Source organism: Anser brachyrhynchus (assembly GCF_964034855.1).
Source record: "Anser brachyrhynchus genome assembly, chromosome: 20".
Taxonomy (NCBI): Eukaryota; Metazoa; Chordata; class Aves; order Anseriformes; family Anatidae; genus Anser; species Anser brachyrhynchus.
The window spans coordinates 695,755-707,216 of NC_137713.1; the positions used below are offsets into that span (position 1 = coordinate 695,755).

The 11,462-nt window shown below is 42.9% G+C and overlaps 2 long non-coding RNA genes across 7 annotated transcripts in view; one reads left to right on the forward strand and one right to left on the reverse strand.

The window, feature by feature from the left end:
* Positions 1-11,462, forward strand: part of LOC308180605 — a 193,693-nt gene that overhangs the window by 19,775 nt on the left and 162,456 nt on the right. The gene's annotated exons all lie outside the window — the stretch shown is intronic.
* LOC308180863 lies at positions 1,098-5,523 on the reverse strand. Its single transcript, XR_013941222.1, has 2 exons — positions 4,821-5,523; positions 1,098-1,383 (listed from the first exon to the last, which is right to left on the reverse strand). It is a non-coding gene; the product is annotated as an uncharacterized lncRNA (long non-coding RNA).

The window sequence follows — 11,462 nt, forward strand, 5'->3', positions numbered from 1 at the left end:
TGTTTGTGACAATAAAAAGAACAAGGGTCTTATGTACCCCACATAGCATATTCCCGACCAGTTTCCGGGTAGCCTCTTGTAAGCATGTTTGCCACACACCCAATAATGTCTCTTTATGGCCCACGTCCCGTTTGGAAAATGACCATCCCATCCACCATCTTTACCCTTTGGGGCGTGATAATACAGAGTGTCCTTGTTACCGAGTGGTCCTGTTACAATGTCTGCCCTGTTTGTACTCGTATATGCACACTTCCAAGCTCCCACGTTGGGTTTCCACTTACAGTCACAATTCAGTTCTCTTTGGCGACCTGTCATATTATAAGCCTTTTTCGCCGTCCAATCTTGAGAGTGTGGGAAGCGCCTTCAATCATGGGGTTGGGCCCGCTTTCAGAGCTTGTGTTACCATTCAGCCCTTCAGGGCGATCCAGCTCCTGGAAAAACTAATCACAATTTTATTATGGGTTTAAAAGGTTCTCATGTTATTTTTCTCAGGACAAACTGATCTTGGTGTAGGAGAAGTCCGGTCGAGGCACTCTCACTCGGCGGTCAATACCCATAGGGGTTGCCTCCCTCGGTAGACCATACACGCCGCAGTGGAGGGTCCTACCCCGGTCTTGCCTTCTCCCTTTCCTCCCTTCAGCCTTGTCCTCTTTATCCAGTGCCCTTAATTCATGCAGAACCTCATTGCTGGGATATCAGTTCCTCTTTAGTCTCAGTTTCAGTTCCCCAGGAGTGGACTCAACCCTCCAGGCTTCGGTAGTTATTGGTCCTTTTATTCTGGATGCGTGGGTCCAACCCCTTTCTGCTGTTCTCACAGCTGTTTCAGTATTAAGTAAAACAAGGTACAGTCCCTCCCATCGGGGGTTCAATGATTCTTCTCTCCAGGTTTTTATTAAGACCTTGTCTCCTGGTTGTATTTTATGAATAGCAAATCCTAAAGGTGGTGTCTGAGTCATCATCCCAATTTCTCTTATCTCCTGTAATCTCCTTCCAATGGTAATTATGTATTTCTGGATACTATGATCCTCAACTACATTGTTCCCTAGGGGCATCCCTTGAGAATAAGGCATACCATATAACATTTCATATGATGATAACCAGTCTCACTGTGTGGTTTAGTTCTTATGTTTAAAAGTGCCAATGGTAAGCATTTCGTCCAGGGCAGCTGTGTCTCGATCATTAACTTAGCCAATTGTTGTTTTATTGTTTGATTCATCCTTTCTACTTTCCCTGAGCTTTGTGGGTGCCACGGAGTGTGGTATTCCCACTGAATACCTTTCAAGGGGTACATCCTTCAAATCTTTGTGGCTGGTGTATGTTCGATTATTTCCACACAATTGTGTTCCAACGGTCCTTCTTCTGGAACGGTTCCTAGAAATACTGCTGGATATAACAGGTTAGTCGTTTTCAAGGTTATGTCATCTTGTTCAGTTAGGATTGCCTGATATTTCATCATCCAGCTGGGTGATAACCAGTGCCCCCCCCCCCCCTTTGTTCCAAAACGGTTGTTACCATATGTGGTCCAAAAACTTCAATACGTTTTCCCATTTGAAGGCAAATAATTTTCTACTATCTTTATCAAGAGGTATGCAAAAGAAGGCATCCTTTAAATCTATCACGGTAAACCATTTATATTTCCCTTTCACAGATGTTAACAATGTGTAAGGATTAGCTACTACTGGGTGAATATCCTTTGTTATTTCATTTATTGCTCTAAGATCTTGTACAAATCTATACTCGCCATTTGGCTTCTTTACTGGAAAAATTGGAGTATTGTATTCCGATTTACATTCTTCCAGAATCTGATATTTGAGAAATTTGTCAATAATTTTCACCATTCCTGTGCCTAGCTTCTATCTTAAGTGGATATTGTTTGATTCAAACAGGTTTGGCTCCTTCCTTTAATTCCACCTTTACCAGTTGTGCCAGTTTCGACTTCCCTGGTACATCTGTTTCCCGTACTGTTGCTATAACTGCATGTTCTACTTCTCTTGGAATATTAACAAAGGGTTTATCTTTGATCATTAGGATTTGGCCTACTTTGGACTCAGGTACCTTCATTATTAATTCTCCATCCTCAAAGGTTATTGTTGCATCTAATTTGGCTAATAGATCCCGTCCCAAGAGTGGCATCGGGCATTCTGGTACATACTAAAATTCATGGGTTAGTTCCTTACCCCCAAAACGCAAATCAAGGGGTTGTAAGAATGACCATTCCTCCTCTTTCCCTGTGGCTCCAATTATTGTAGTTGTCTTAGTTCCTAATCGTCCTTTTAAACTATTTAACACTGAATATGTTGCTCCTATTACATTTACAGCCTAATTAACACAGAGAAAGAAGCTCCCATAACCAACAAAAAATTCAAGCCTCTGTCTTCGTTTCCTAGCTTTATTTCAACTAGTGGACCTGCTAGGGTAGATGCCCCAGGTCCCCATCATTCCTGACTGTTGTAAGTTTGTCCTGCAGCCTAAGACAATTTCTTTCTGATATCAGGGGCTGATTGCCCTGGAAAGAGGCTAGCCAGTTGCCTCTCTCTCTCTCTTTTTTTTTTTTTTTAAGCCAGGTCCATTTTTTTTTTTTTATTGCATTTCAAAGTTGGTCCAGAAATTCAAAAATTCCATAAATTCCATAGGGGTTTCTTTGGGACCTTCTTGGAACAGATTCTCAATTCCCAATAGCCAATTTAACCAGATTTTGGTATTTACATAATTTCCGGGATGATTAGGGTCTCAGTGAGGGGGTCGGTCAGGTGAATGCAATCGTTGGAAGTTCCCTGAGCGGTCCCATTGGCAATCTGAGCTCACACAGGAACTCAGGTTGTTTCAAGAGTTAGCTGCTTTTCTGTTTCCACGACAACTCTCTCGGACCCATCACGGTCCCCCTGCCCTAGAGAGCTCACACCCGCGATTTAGAGATCTCAGCCTCGGGTTGAGGCGGAACTATTAACATTCCTACATCCTCTTTCCCTGCTCATTCAACTTCAAACAGCTCTGTCAAATACTACATGCCACACAACCTTTAACACCTTCAACAATCCTTTTAACACTTCCTTTATCTTTCTCCAGCCCGTACTTTTCTAATGCCAACACCAAAGGCTCAGTCAGGGGCCAACTTAATTCCAAACCTTTTCCCTCCAACATGCTGAAACAACATATCACTATACAACATTTCATCCTATTTTCCTTCTCTCCTCAAAAACATTAATTGCAAGACACTGTTATAGTCGATTGATCCATAAAGTGGCCATTTAATTTATATAGTGGCCACCATTGATTGCAATACTTAGTGAAAGTCCTCTTGCTTTCTGTGCCCCCATTTCTAACAATATCCTTCCAATGTGCCACTATGCACCCAAGGAGGCTTTTTTTTTTTTTTAGGACGTCTTTTTTTTTGGATTTTCCCCTTTTCCTTGATTTCCCATTCCCTTTTATTTATTTATATTAGTTACTGTCCCTTGTTTCAATTTCCACGCAAACCTTTTTATTGCAGGTTTTTACTATCTTTTCCTAATCTTCTTCCCAAATGTCCCAGTCCTCTGGGATTAAACTCTTCTTTCCACATACAAACTTTACTATTTCAGATTATTAATGAGCCCCATTCCAATCATAAATCCGCAGGACTTCGGAAAAACACCTGAAGCACTCAGCCTTCTGTCTTCTAGACAAACAATAACACCTTTTCCACAAAATTTACATTTCAATAAGACCGAATTTCAAGCCAAATGCTAATTTTTCTCATGCACTTTGTTAGTAAGCCTACACAAAACAAGGAATCACTCCTGTGTATCCGTCAAGATGGGGGTTTAAAAAGGTATTGAGGCCTAAATAAATTCGCTCTCCCCCTTCTTACCGAATTCCCAGGGCTCAGGCCCGAACCACCAAAGAAGTGACTCTCCGTTCTACCACTTTGATAATCAGTCAGCCCCCCTCCCCCGATACTTGGGAAACTGACCGAACACCACCGCGAATATACCCAAACTTCTAAACTGTTACTTAGATAATGCTCCCACCTTCCTCCTTGACACAGTCAAAACATTTAAGAACAAAACAGGATTACAAGATGCACCACCGGGGGTGGATTGTTAGGATATAGAGGTGGTAGGTTATCCAATGACTCCCATTCATCATCTTTTTCTTTTTCCTTTTTTTTTTTCTTTTTTATTTTTTTGTTCTCTTCTTCGTCAAACTTCTCGTCTGCTTTTAGTGTAAATATTGAGGCTGGAAAAGGACGTGAGATCCTGATCCATAATCCTGCATAATCACTTTCCTCCTGGCTAAAAGGTTCCTTTGAATTAACATGTATATTTAAGGCCTGGCAAACCCAGTCTTCAAAGGATCCGAAAACGGGCCAAAAGACATGTGGTCTTAAAGGCTACTTTGGCCATTCTGTCATACAATACTGAACCATTTTTAATTTACTTTTTCCCTTTTCTGGGGCCCCTATCGTTCCAATTTCTAATCATTATCCCTAATGGACTTTCTGGTGGTATGTCTGGTAATTTGCTCCCTTTTCTCTGGTCCCAGGTCTTCAATTTTGTCTGACCCATCTAGGAATTTTACTGTGGCAATTCCTACAGCCCTTGGTTGCCTTAGTGAGAGTGTCTTGCAGGGGGTTTAGGACCTATCACCCACCCACGAATCCGAATCCTATAGGAATCGCTTCGGTCCTTCACCGGCCAAGTCCCTCGCGGGAGATCGGAACCGCGGTTAGAAGACCTCCACAATCGCTTCGGAACTACGTTCCGTCTCAGTCACACTCTCACACACACACAGGCAACCGAATCCCACCCAACCGAACGGTATACGCCTTAAATACTTACGACTCCGTCGTCTTCGTTCGGATCTTCGCGCGCAGAATTACGGGCAAAATATAGTGCTGCAGCCGGCAAAGGGAGCTCATAAAAAAATCTAAATCTTTGCTTGCCCTTATTCAGGTTCAGGATGGTGTTAGCCCCGACCTGACTCGAACAGGAGCCACCAAATGGTGGGGGCGCCCCTCCTAGATCAAGTCAGAATTCAGGAACCAAGACCATCCCGGATGAGCCCCCAATTGTTATAAATGACTGAGTCCCAAATAGGATTACAATCAAAGTTTACAATTTATTAAATGAATAGAGGCAAGCAAACAGCGCTGGGTGTGCCGGGAGTCTCTGCTCCACCAGGACGCACACCTGTTACGTAAGGCGGCTGGTTTTGATGCTCCTAGGCTAATACATATTCATTACTACTTCTAGAAGAGGCAGGGTTATCATAATTGGTTTCCCGAATCCGAAGTCTTCCCAGGTGCTCCTGCTTATCAGTCTCTGTTAGTTTCTCGGGGGCCGCTCGGACAGGGAGGCTCGTATTCTTCCTCCTTATCTAGTGGTCTCTTGGCCGGCTGTCAGAAGTTACTGCAGGTCCGTGCAAAGTCAGCAGTTTTTCTCTGAAGAAATCCCTTTGTTCTCTTCTCGCCTAAACCCAGGCCTCAATGTTAACCCTTCACACCCCTTAGTGGCACGAATTGCTGGACTATTCCTTACAACCTGATGCGTGTTGTGGGTAATATTGGTGGTACGAAGAAGGTTGGGCTAGATGATCTTGGAGGTCTTTTCCAACTTTTATGATTCTGTGTTTGTGGTCTGGCAGATTTCTGAGTGATATGTACGTGTTCAATATTGAGGAGAAAAATACATGTTTGTTTGGGGTCACTTTTTTTCCCTTCTCTGCTATTTAGTATTTATGATGTAAGTTGCTCTATCAAAATGCTAAATAATTGTGACCTGTATAGGCAAGGAGTTTTATTTAACCTTTGAAAACTGTATTTACATGTTTTAATATATATATGAATAATGCATAAAGTTAGGCACTAAGGTTATTTTCAAAGCCAGTCATTTCAGAATCAAGCTGTAGGAAACAACAGAAGAGTGTTTTTTTTTTTTTCCTTTTGTACTTTACCTTTTTTAATTCTCCAAGATTCAGGAAATAACATTGAAGTCTTATGCCATTGGGATTTCTCACTAAACTTCAAAGCTTAATTTAGTCTCTGCTGGAATGAAGAGAGGCATAAAACAGGCACAGTGGAATCCGTTTAACCGAGTGGCTGCAAAAGAAATACAGTTTCGAAGAAAACAAGTGTTCTGCACAATCGTTTAACAACAGCAACAAAAAAAAAGGTGGAGTGCAGTTGCTAAAATGCAGAGGTACCTGGGTCCCTTGGGAGGCTGCTCAGTGCAGGTACTGCTCCAGTGCGTGGAGGGGCGTGGGGCTGCCCTGGGGCTGGTCCCAGCCCTGCACACCCCGAGGCAGTGCGGTGGCCCCACACTGGCTTCTCCTTCCAGGGGACCAGAGGCAAGGCCAAACCTCCTGGTCCCTGCCTGAAGGACGGGACCCCGATGGTGCATGTGGCTATGTGCACACCTACCTGCATGTGTATAACAATTTTCTACAGCATCATTTTAATAGAGTATGTCAGCATGGAAGATTTGGCTTATTTTCCAGCATATTTGATGCTTCATGAAGGATGCAGTTTTACTTCAGACTGCTCCTTTATAAGCCCACTCGTCAAAGAAATGTTCTTGTCATTAGCAAGGTGTTTCTTTTAAATCATTCCCCTATCTGTATTTTTTATCCATTGTGACATGAATTTTCTTCTATGAAATGAGCTGTGTAATTTTGCTAAGGCAGTGCTAAGTGCTTTATTTTAGAAGCATTACAGGTTAATGCAGACTTTCAACCAATCTTACAAAAACAAAGGCTATGATCGTTCGTTCTGCCTCTGCAGTGGTTTTATGATAATTGCTTGTAATCCAGTCAATGCATATCTGCAGGAAGTGCTCTATTTACGCAGTATTTCTTCTGACACACCCCACTGATACAGAACTGACCTTGAAAAATCTCTCCACTATGGTCCACACGAGGAAATCATTCTCCCTTTCAATAATTTTAAGAGCTTGTGATTGCATAGCATCTCCAGTCTGAAAATATCGATGTTCCACACTTGGCACCACTGAAAGGCTGCAGCAGTAGCCAGGTGGGCAGCCAGATGTTACTCGCTGCACAAGGGCAGGACTTGAAGGATCACTGGCCAAGGCTTGGGTGAGCCTTGAACCTCAGCAAAATACCGAGTAGCGTCCCCAGGGTGGGCAGGAGATGGTTTCTGGCTGGGCTAAGTGATGCCACCCACTCCAGCCCTGGCTTTCTCCAGGGAATGGGGCTGTAGGATTTCTTGGCAAATGCCCTCACATGCAACTTGGTCGTACGGGAGGCACTTGGGTAGCAAGGAGGTCGTCCCCGCAGCGACTTGCGGCTGGCTGAGGTTCCCCAGATCTATTGCCAACCCACTCGTAACAGTGCAGCACTGCCGCAGCAGGCCCCTGCTCTGCTGTCTGTGAAGCGAAGTTAGCTTCGCTGGCAGGAATGAGCAGGCTTGATGCACGCCGCTGGCATGTCCTTATGCTTTAAAAGTAGGTTAAATATTGGCCTCTCCTGCCACTGGCTAGTTCCAAGGATCTGTCCTCTGCCTGGGGCAGCGGTAACTCTGAGATTCGTGGCCCCTTCCTGTGCTGCTCATCTCCATGCTGGCTCTGCCTTTCTGGAGGTGCCGAGGGCTCGGTCCCCAGGCGAGGGCTGCTTCCATGGCTGGTCCTGGCGCGGGGCACAGAAAGGGATGGAGCCTTGGGCCGTGGTCCGAGGAGCAGGCTCCAAAAATGGGGCTGAGACGAAGCTCTGCAGGGAATGGAGAGGGGAGGAAGTCTGGCTTGATGAAATGGGAGAGCATTAATGAGAATTAATTTCATTTAAAAATCTTTAGGCCTATCACAGCATTTTAACTGTTGCATAAAACATTTCATTTTAATAATGTACTTTAGTCATATTTCTTTTCATTTATGGGAGTGTTTGACACCATTTTATGTGACTAAGAGCAGGCTTTCTCTTTTTTTTCTTTGCTGCTGTTACAGATGGCTTGGTCCATACTGGATCCATTTACAATGCTTATGCCCCATGTGTGGAACTTCTGTAATTTCTGATAAGATTCTTGCATTTTCTTGAGCATGCGTGTGAGTTGCTGTATTTGTGAGAAGGTGCGTGTTATGTCACCTTCTGAGAACCTGGTGGATTGGAACCAAACAGTGATGTACAAGTGGCAGACTGAGTATTGCAATAAGAAAAACTTCTGAGCTAAGAGCTGTTAATTGAGAATAGAGATGCTATAAGGAAAAACAAATGCTGGGAAAAAGATGTTTGCTTGTCTGAGTATGAAGAAGGCTGAAAAAAAAATGCCTTTCTGTAAGACATTGTGGTTCAAAGGGCAAGAGCTGACTTATGGTCCTTTCTAATTTGTACATCTGCAAATTTGTTAGAGTAATTAAATGCTAATATAAAAATCAGATTAAAAGGGAAGCTTTCTTAAAGATTACTCTCAACTAACAAGGGTCAAAAGTAAATTATAAGTAACCCATAAATATCCAGCTTTTCAACTGTCTGCATAAATGTCACAACTGAAAAAAGCAGTAACTCAACCTTCTATATTTGAACATCTCATTATATTCAAGGCCATTGAAAGGCACATTAAGTTCCAGAGAGGTGACGCATAAGGTCTCTTGCTGAAAACCCATCCTTTAATTATTTTATGGAGGTTAATGTTGCTGTAGTAGAGTAGTAGCTTGGTCTTAGCAGTGAATAATAGGTTTCAGCAGAAATGGTTTTAATGGAAAATTAATAAAGCAATGCAGAATGGCTGAATTACATTTGAAGGCTGGTGATGATGTTTATGTTTTTAAGTGTTGCTTTAAAGGTTTTACCTTGCAGCTGGTTTCCAGGAAGCAAAGCCATTTCTCTCTCTCCTATTGTGTCCTCTTTTCCTGGGCAGGTTTACCTTTTTTTTTCTTTCTTTCCCTCCCTCTCTCTAGAAGAGTGCAAGTGCACTTGAGAGGTAAGCAGATCTTAAACAGATACCCACAAAATTCCTCTCTCTAGAGGGATTATCTCCCACCTCCGTGTAAAAGTTTTCCAGGATCTTGGCTTTGATGAAGGATGGTGGGGCATTCATTGCTTGTGTTTTCAAGTTAAGCCTTCCCAAAGTTATTAATGTTTTTGTGCTGTTACAGTGTGTTTGTGGTAAGCTTATGCTTGTATGGATGTTTTATGTCGGGTCTGTTTGTTAGGGAACATGGCCATATGCCTGTCATCTTTGGGGCTTTTAGCTTGAGCACCCAGGGAGCATTGCTCACTGACATAATGGACCTTGCACAGGTTGTAGCGGTGGGTGAGTGTCTGCAGATGTCTTGTCCTGTGGGTTCCAGCACTGGCTATTCTGGAAGGAGAGGGGGAATGCAGAGCATCAGTAACTTGTGTATTCAGAGAAGTAGGTTGAGCCCAGTGGGACAGCTGGAGGTTGATGAGCTCCCAAGACAATAGCCTGAGCATGAGAGCAGTCAGGGTCCAAGGGGGCTGCTCTGGGGGTAACCTGAACCCTGGTGGGCAGTGAGACAAAATGTAGCTGCAAGTTGATGGAGAGTCTTGATTCCAGCTTGTGTATCATGACAGTGGTTTGCTTGAAAAGTTCAAGTATTAAACTCCTTTAAAAAAAAACAACACAATTGCTTCAAATGTAGCATCTCGGCTTTGTTCTAGCTGCCTGCTTATGACTCATAGCTTTAACTTCCTGAAGAAAGCTGAAAGCTTGGGGGAATTGCATGCATGTTTCTATTTCTAATATGCTACTGTTGAGTACAAAATAAAAATGTATGTGGAGTGAACATCAACATGGCTTTTAATGGCATGATAGCTTATTTTTTCTGATCAAAATATCCTGGTTAATTAAAGCTCAGTATGATAAGCATAGAGCTTGTTGAGTGTAGGAAAATTTGCCTTGCAGGGAAATTGCTTGTGTGTGTGTGGTTTTCTTCATCTGCTCCTATGTGTCATTAAAACAGATGCAGGGGGAGAAACAAATCAATAAAACCTAACTTTCACTACTAGGCTTCTATTTGTGACAGACCTAGTTGCAAATGAATTAGACTGATTACAGTAGATTTGTTGCTAGTGTCATTCCCTGACCTGGCATAAAGCAGGGGGGTCCCAGTAAAATGCAGTCTGAAGTCTGCACTGGCTGTAGCAGCTTGCTTCTTTGGGGCCTTCTGTCCTCTCGAACCTGATGGGTTCGGGACTCAGGGCACCGCTTTGTCTGTCTGAATACATGAAGAGGTCCGCCTGGGCAACTTGCAGTGTACGAGGATCTGAAACATTCTGTTACTCTGGGGTATTCTCTATTTACAGGTAATCCCTTGGGAAGTGGAAAGGATGAGCAATCTCTAAATCAAGTTGTGGAAAGAATGGGAAAAATATATCTTTTTGTGTTGAGTTTTGCAAGTCTTAATCTGTCAGAAGTCCTTTGTGATCAGTGGTAGGTGGTCTTTTCGGGAAGGAAAAAAACCTTTCTTTATGACCTGGACAGCACTAGACACACGTGGTGCTTCGCTTTCTCCTTCTGTGTGTCTGACCAGAGTCCGTGCATCTATCAGTGACTAAGTGAAACTTGCACACTGTTTTTGTAAGAAATGCATATTTTCATATTGCATGGATTGGCGTAATACTTGTGTAAAATTCTTATGGTGCAGTGCAGCATGTGAGCATCAGTGTCTGCTGTGCAAACTTGCTGCAGTGCTGAGGTCAGCGGTGGCAAAGATCTCTGTCTTGCCAAATGCTGTTGAGCTGCTGACTTGGGATAACAGGCAAAAGCAAGGCAGGTTATTTACACCTGCAGTGCGGAGCCTGAGAGGCTATGTGATCAGTGTCTGTGAGCACACCTGGGGATAAATAAGAAGGGCGACTTAAACTGACAGATGATGCTGGGGAAAGAAGAAAAAAAGAGAAGCATGAGTTACAAATATGTATTAAGTTCTCAGTTTGTAGATGACTCCTAACCATTAGGTGACAAAAATTCTGCAGCCTTCGTAGGAGAGAAAGGGTTGAAAAATACTGCAATTCTTTTTAAGTTAGAAGTCAGTATATTTGTGAGTATAACTTACATGCGGTGGTGCAGGCAGCAGCAGGGATTGTGTGCAATGGCCCAAGAAGTCCTTGTCTACTCTTACATTCTGTGAGTATTCATTTAAGATAGTATAACAAACTAATACATACGTATTTTTTGTATACCTACGTATATAAAGTGAGTGTGTATATGTTACATACAAAATGTAGATAAAGAGGCAGCCTCTGTACCTCGTTTATTGAGTATCGGTTAGCTACAATGAGCTGATTTTTGGCATGCACAGTTTATGAATATTCATGTTCTACAGTTCTAATTTTAGCCACCTGGAGCCTTCAATACAGGACATGCACATAATTACAAAGTCTTTTCGAGAGTTTGCAAGCTGTCTGTATCCTCACCAGTTACAGTGGTGAAACGACCTATGTATGTACTTAAATGATTCCATAAATTTAGACCAGGCTATGTAATGGCAATGTAATGTCTTTCTCAC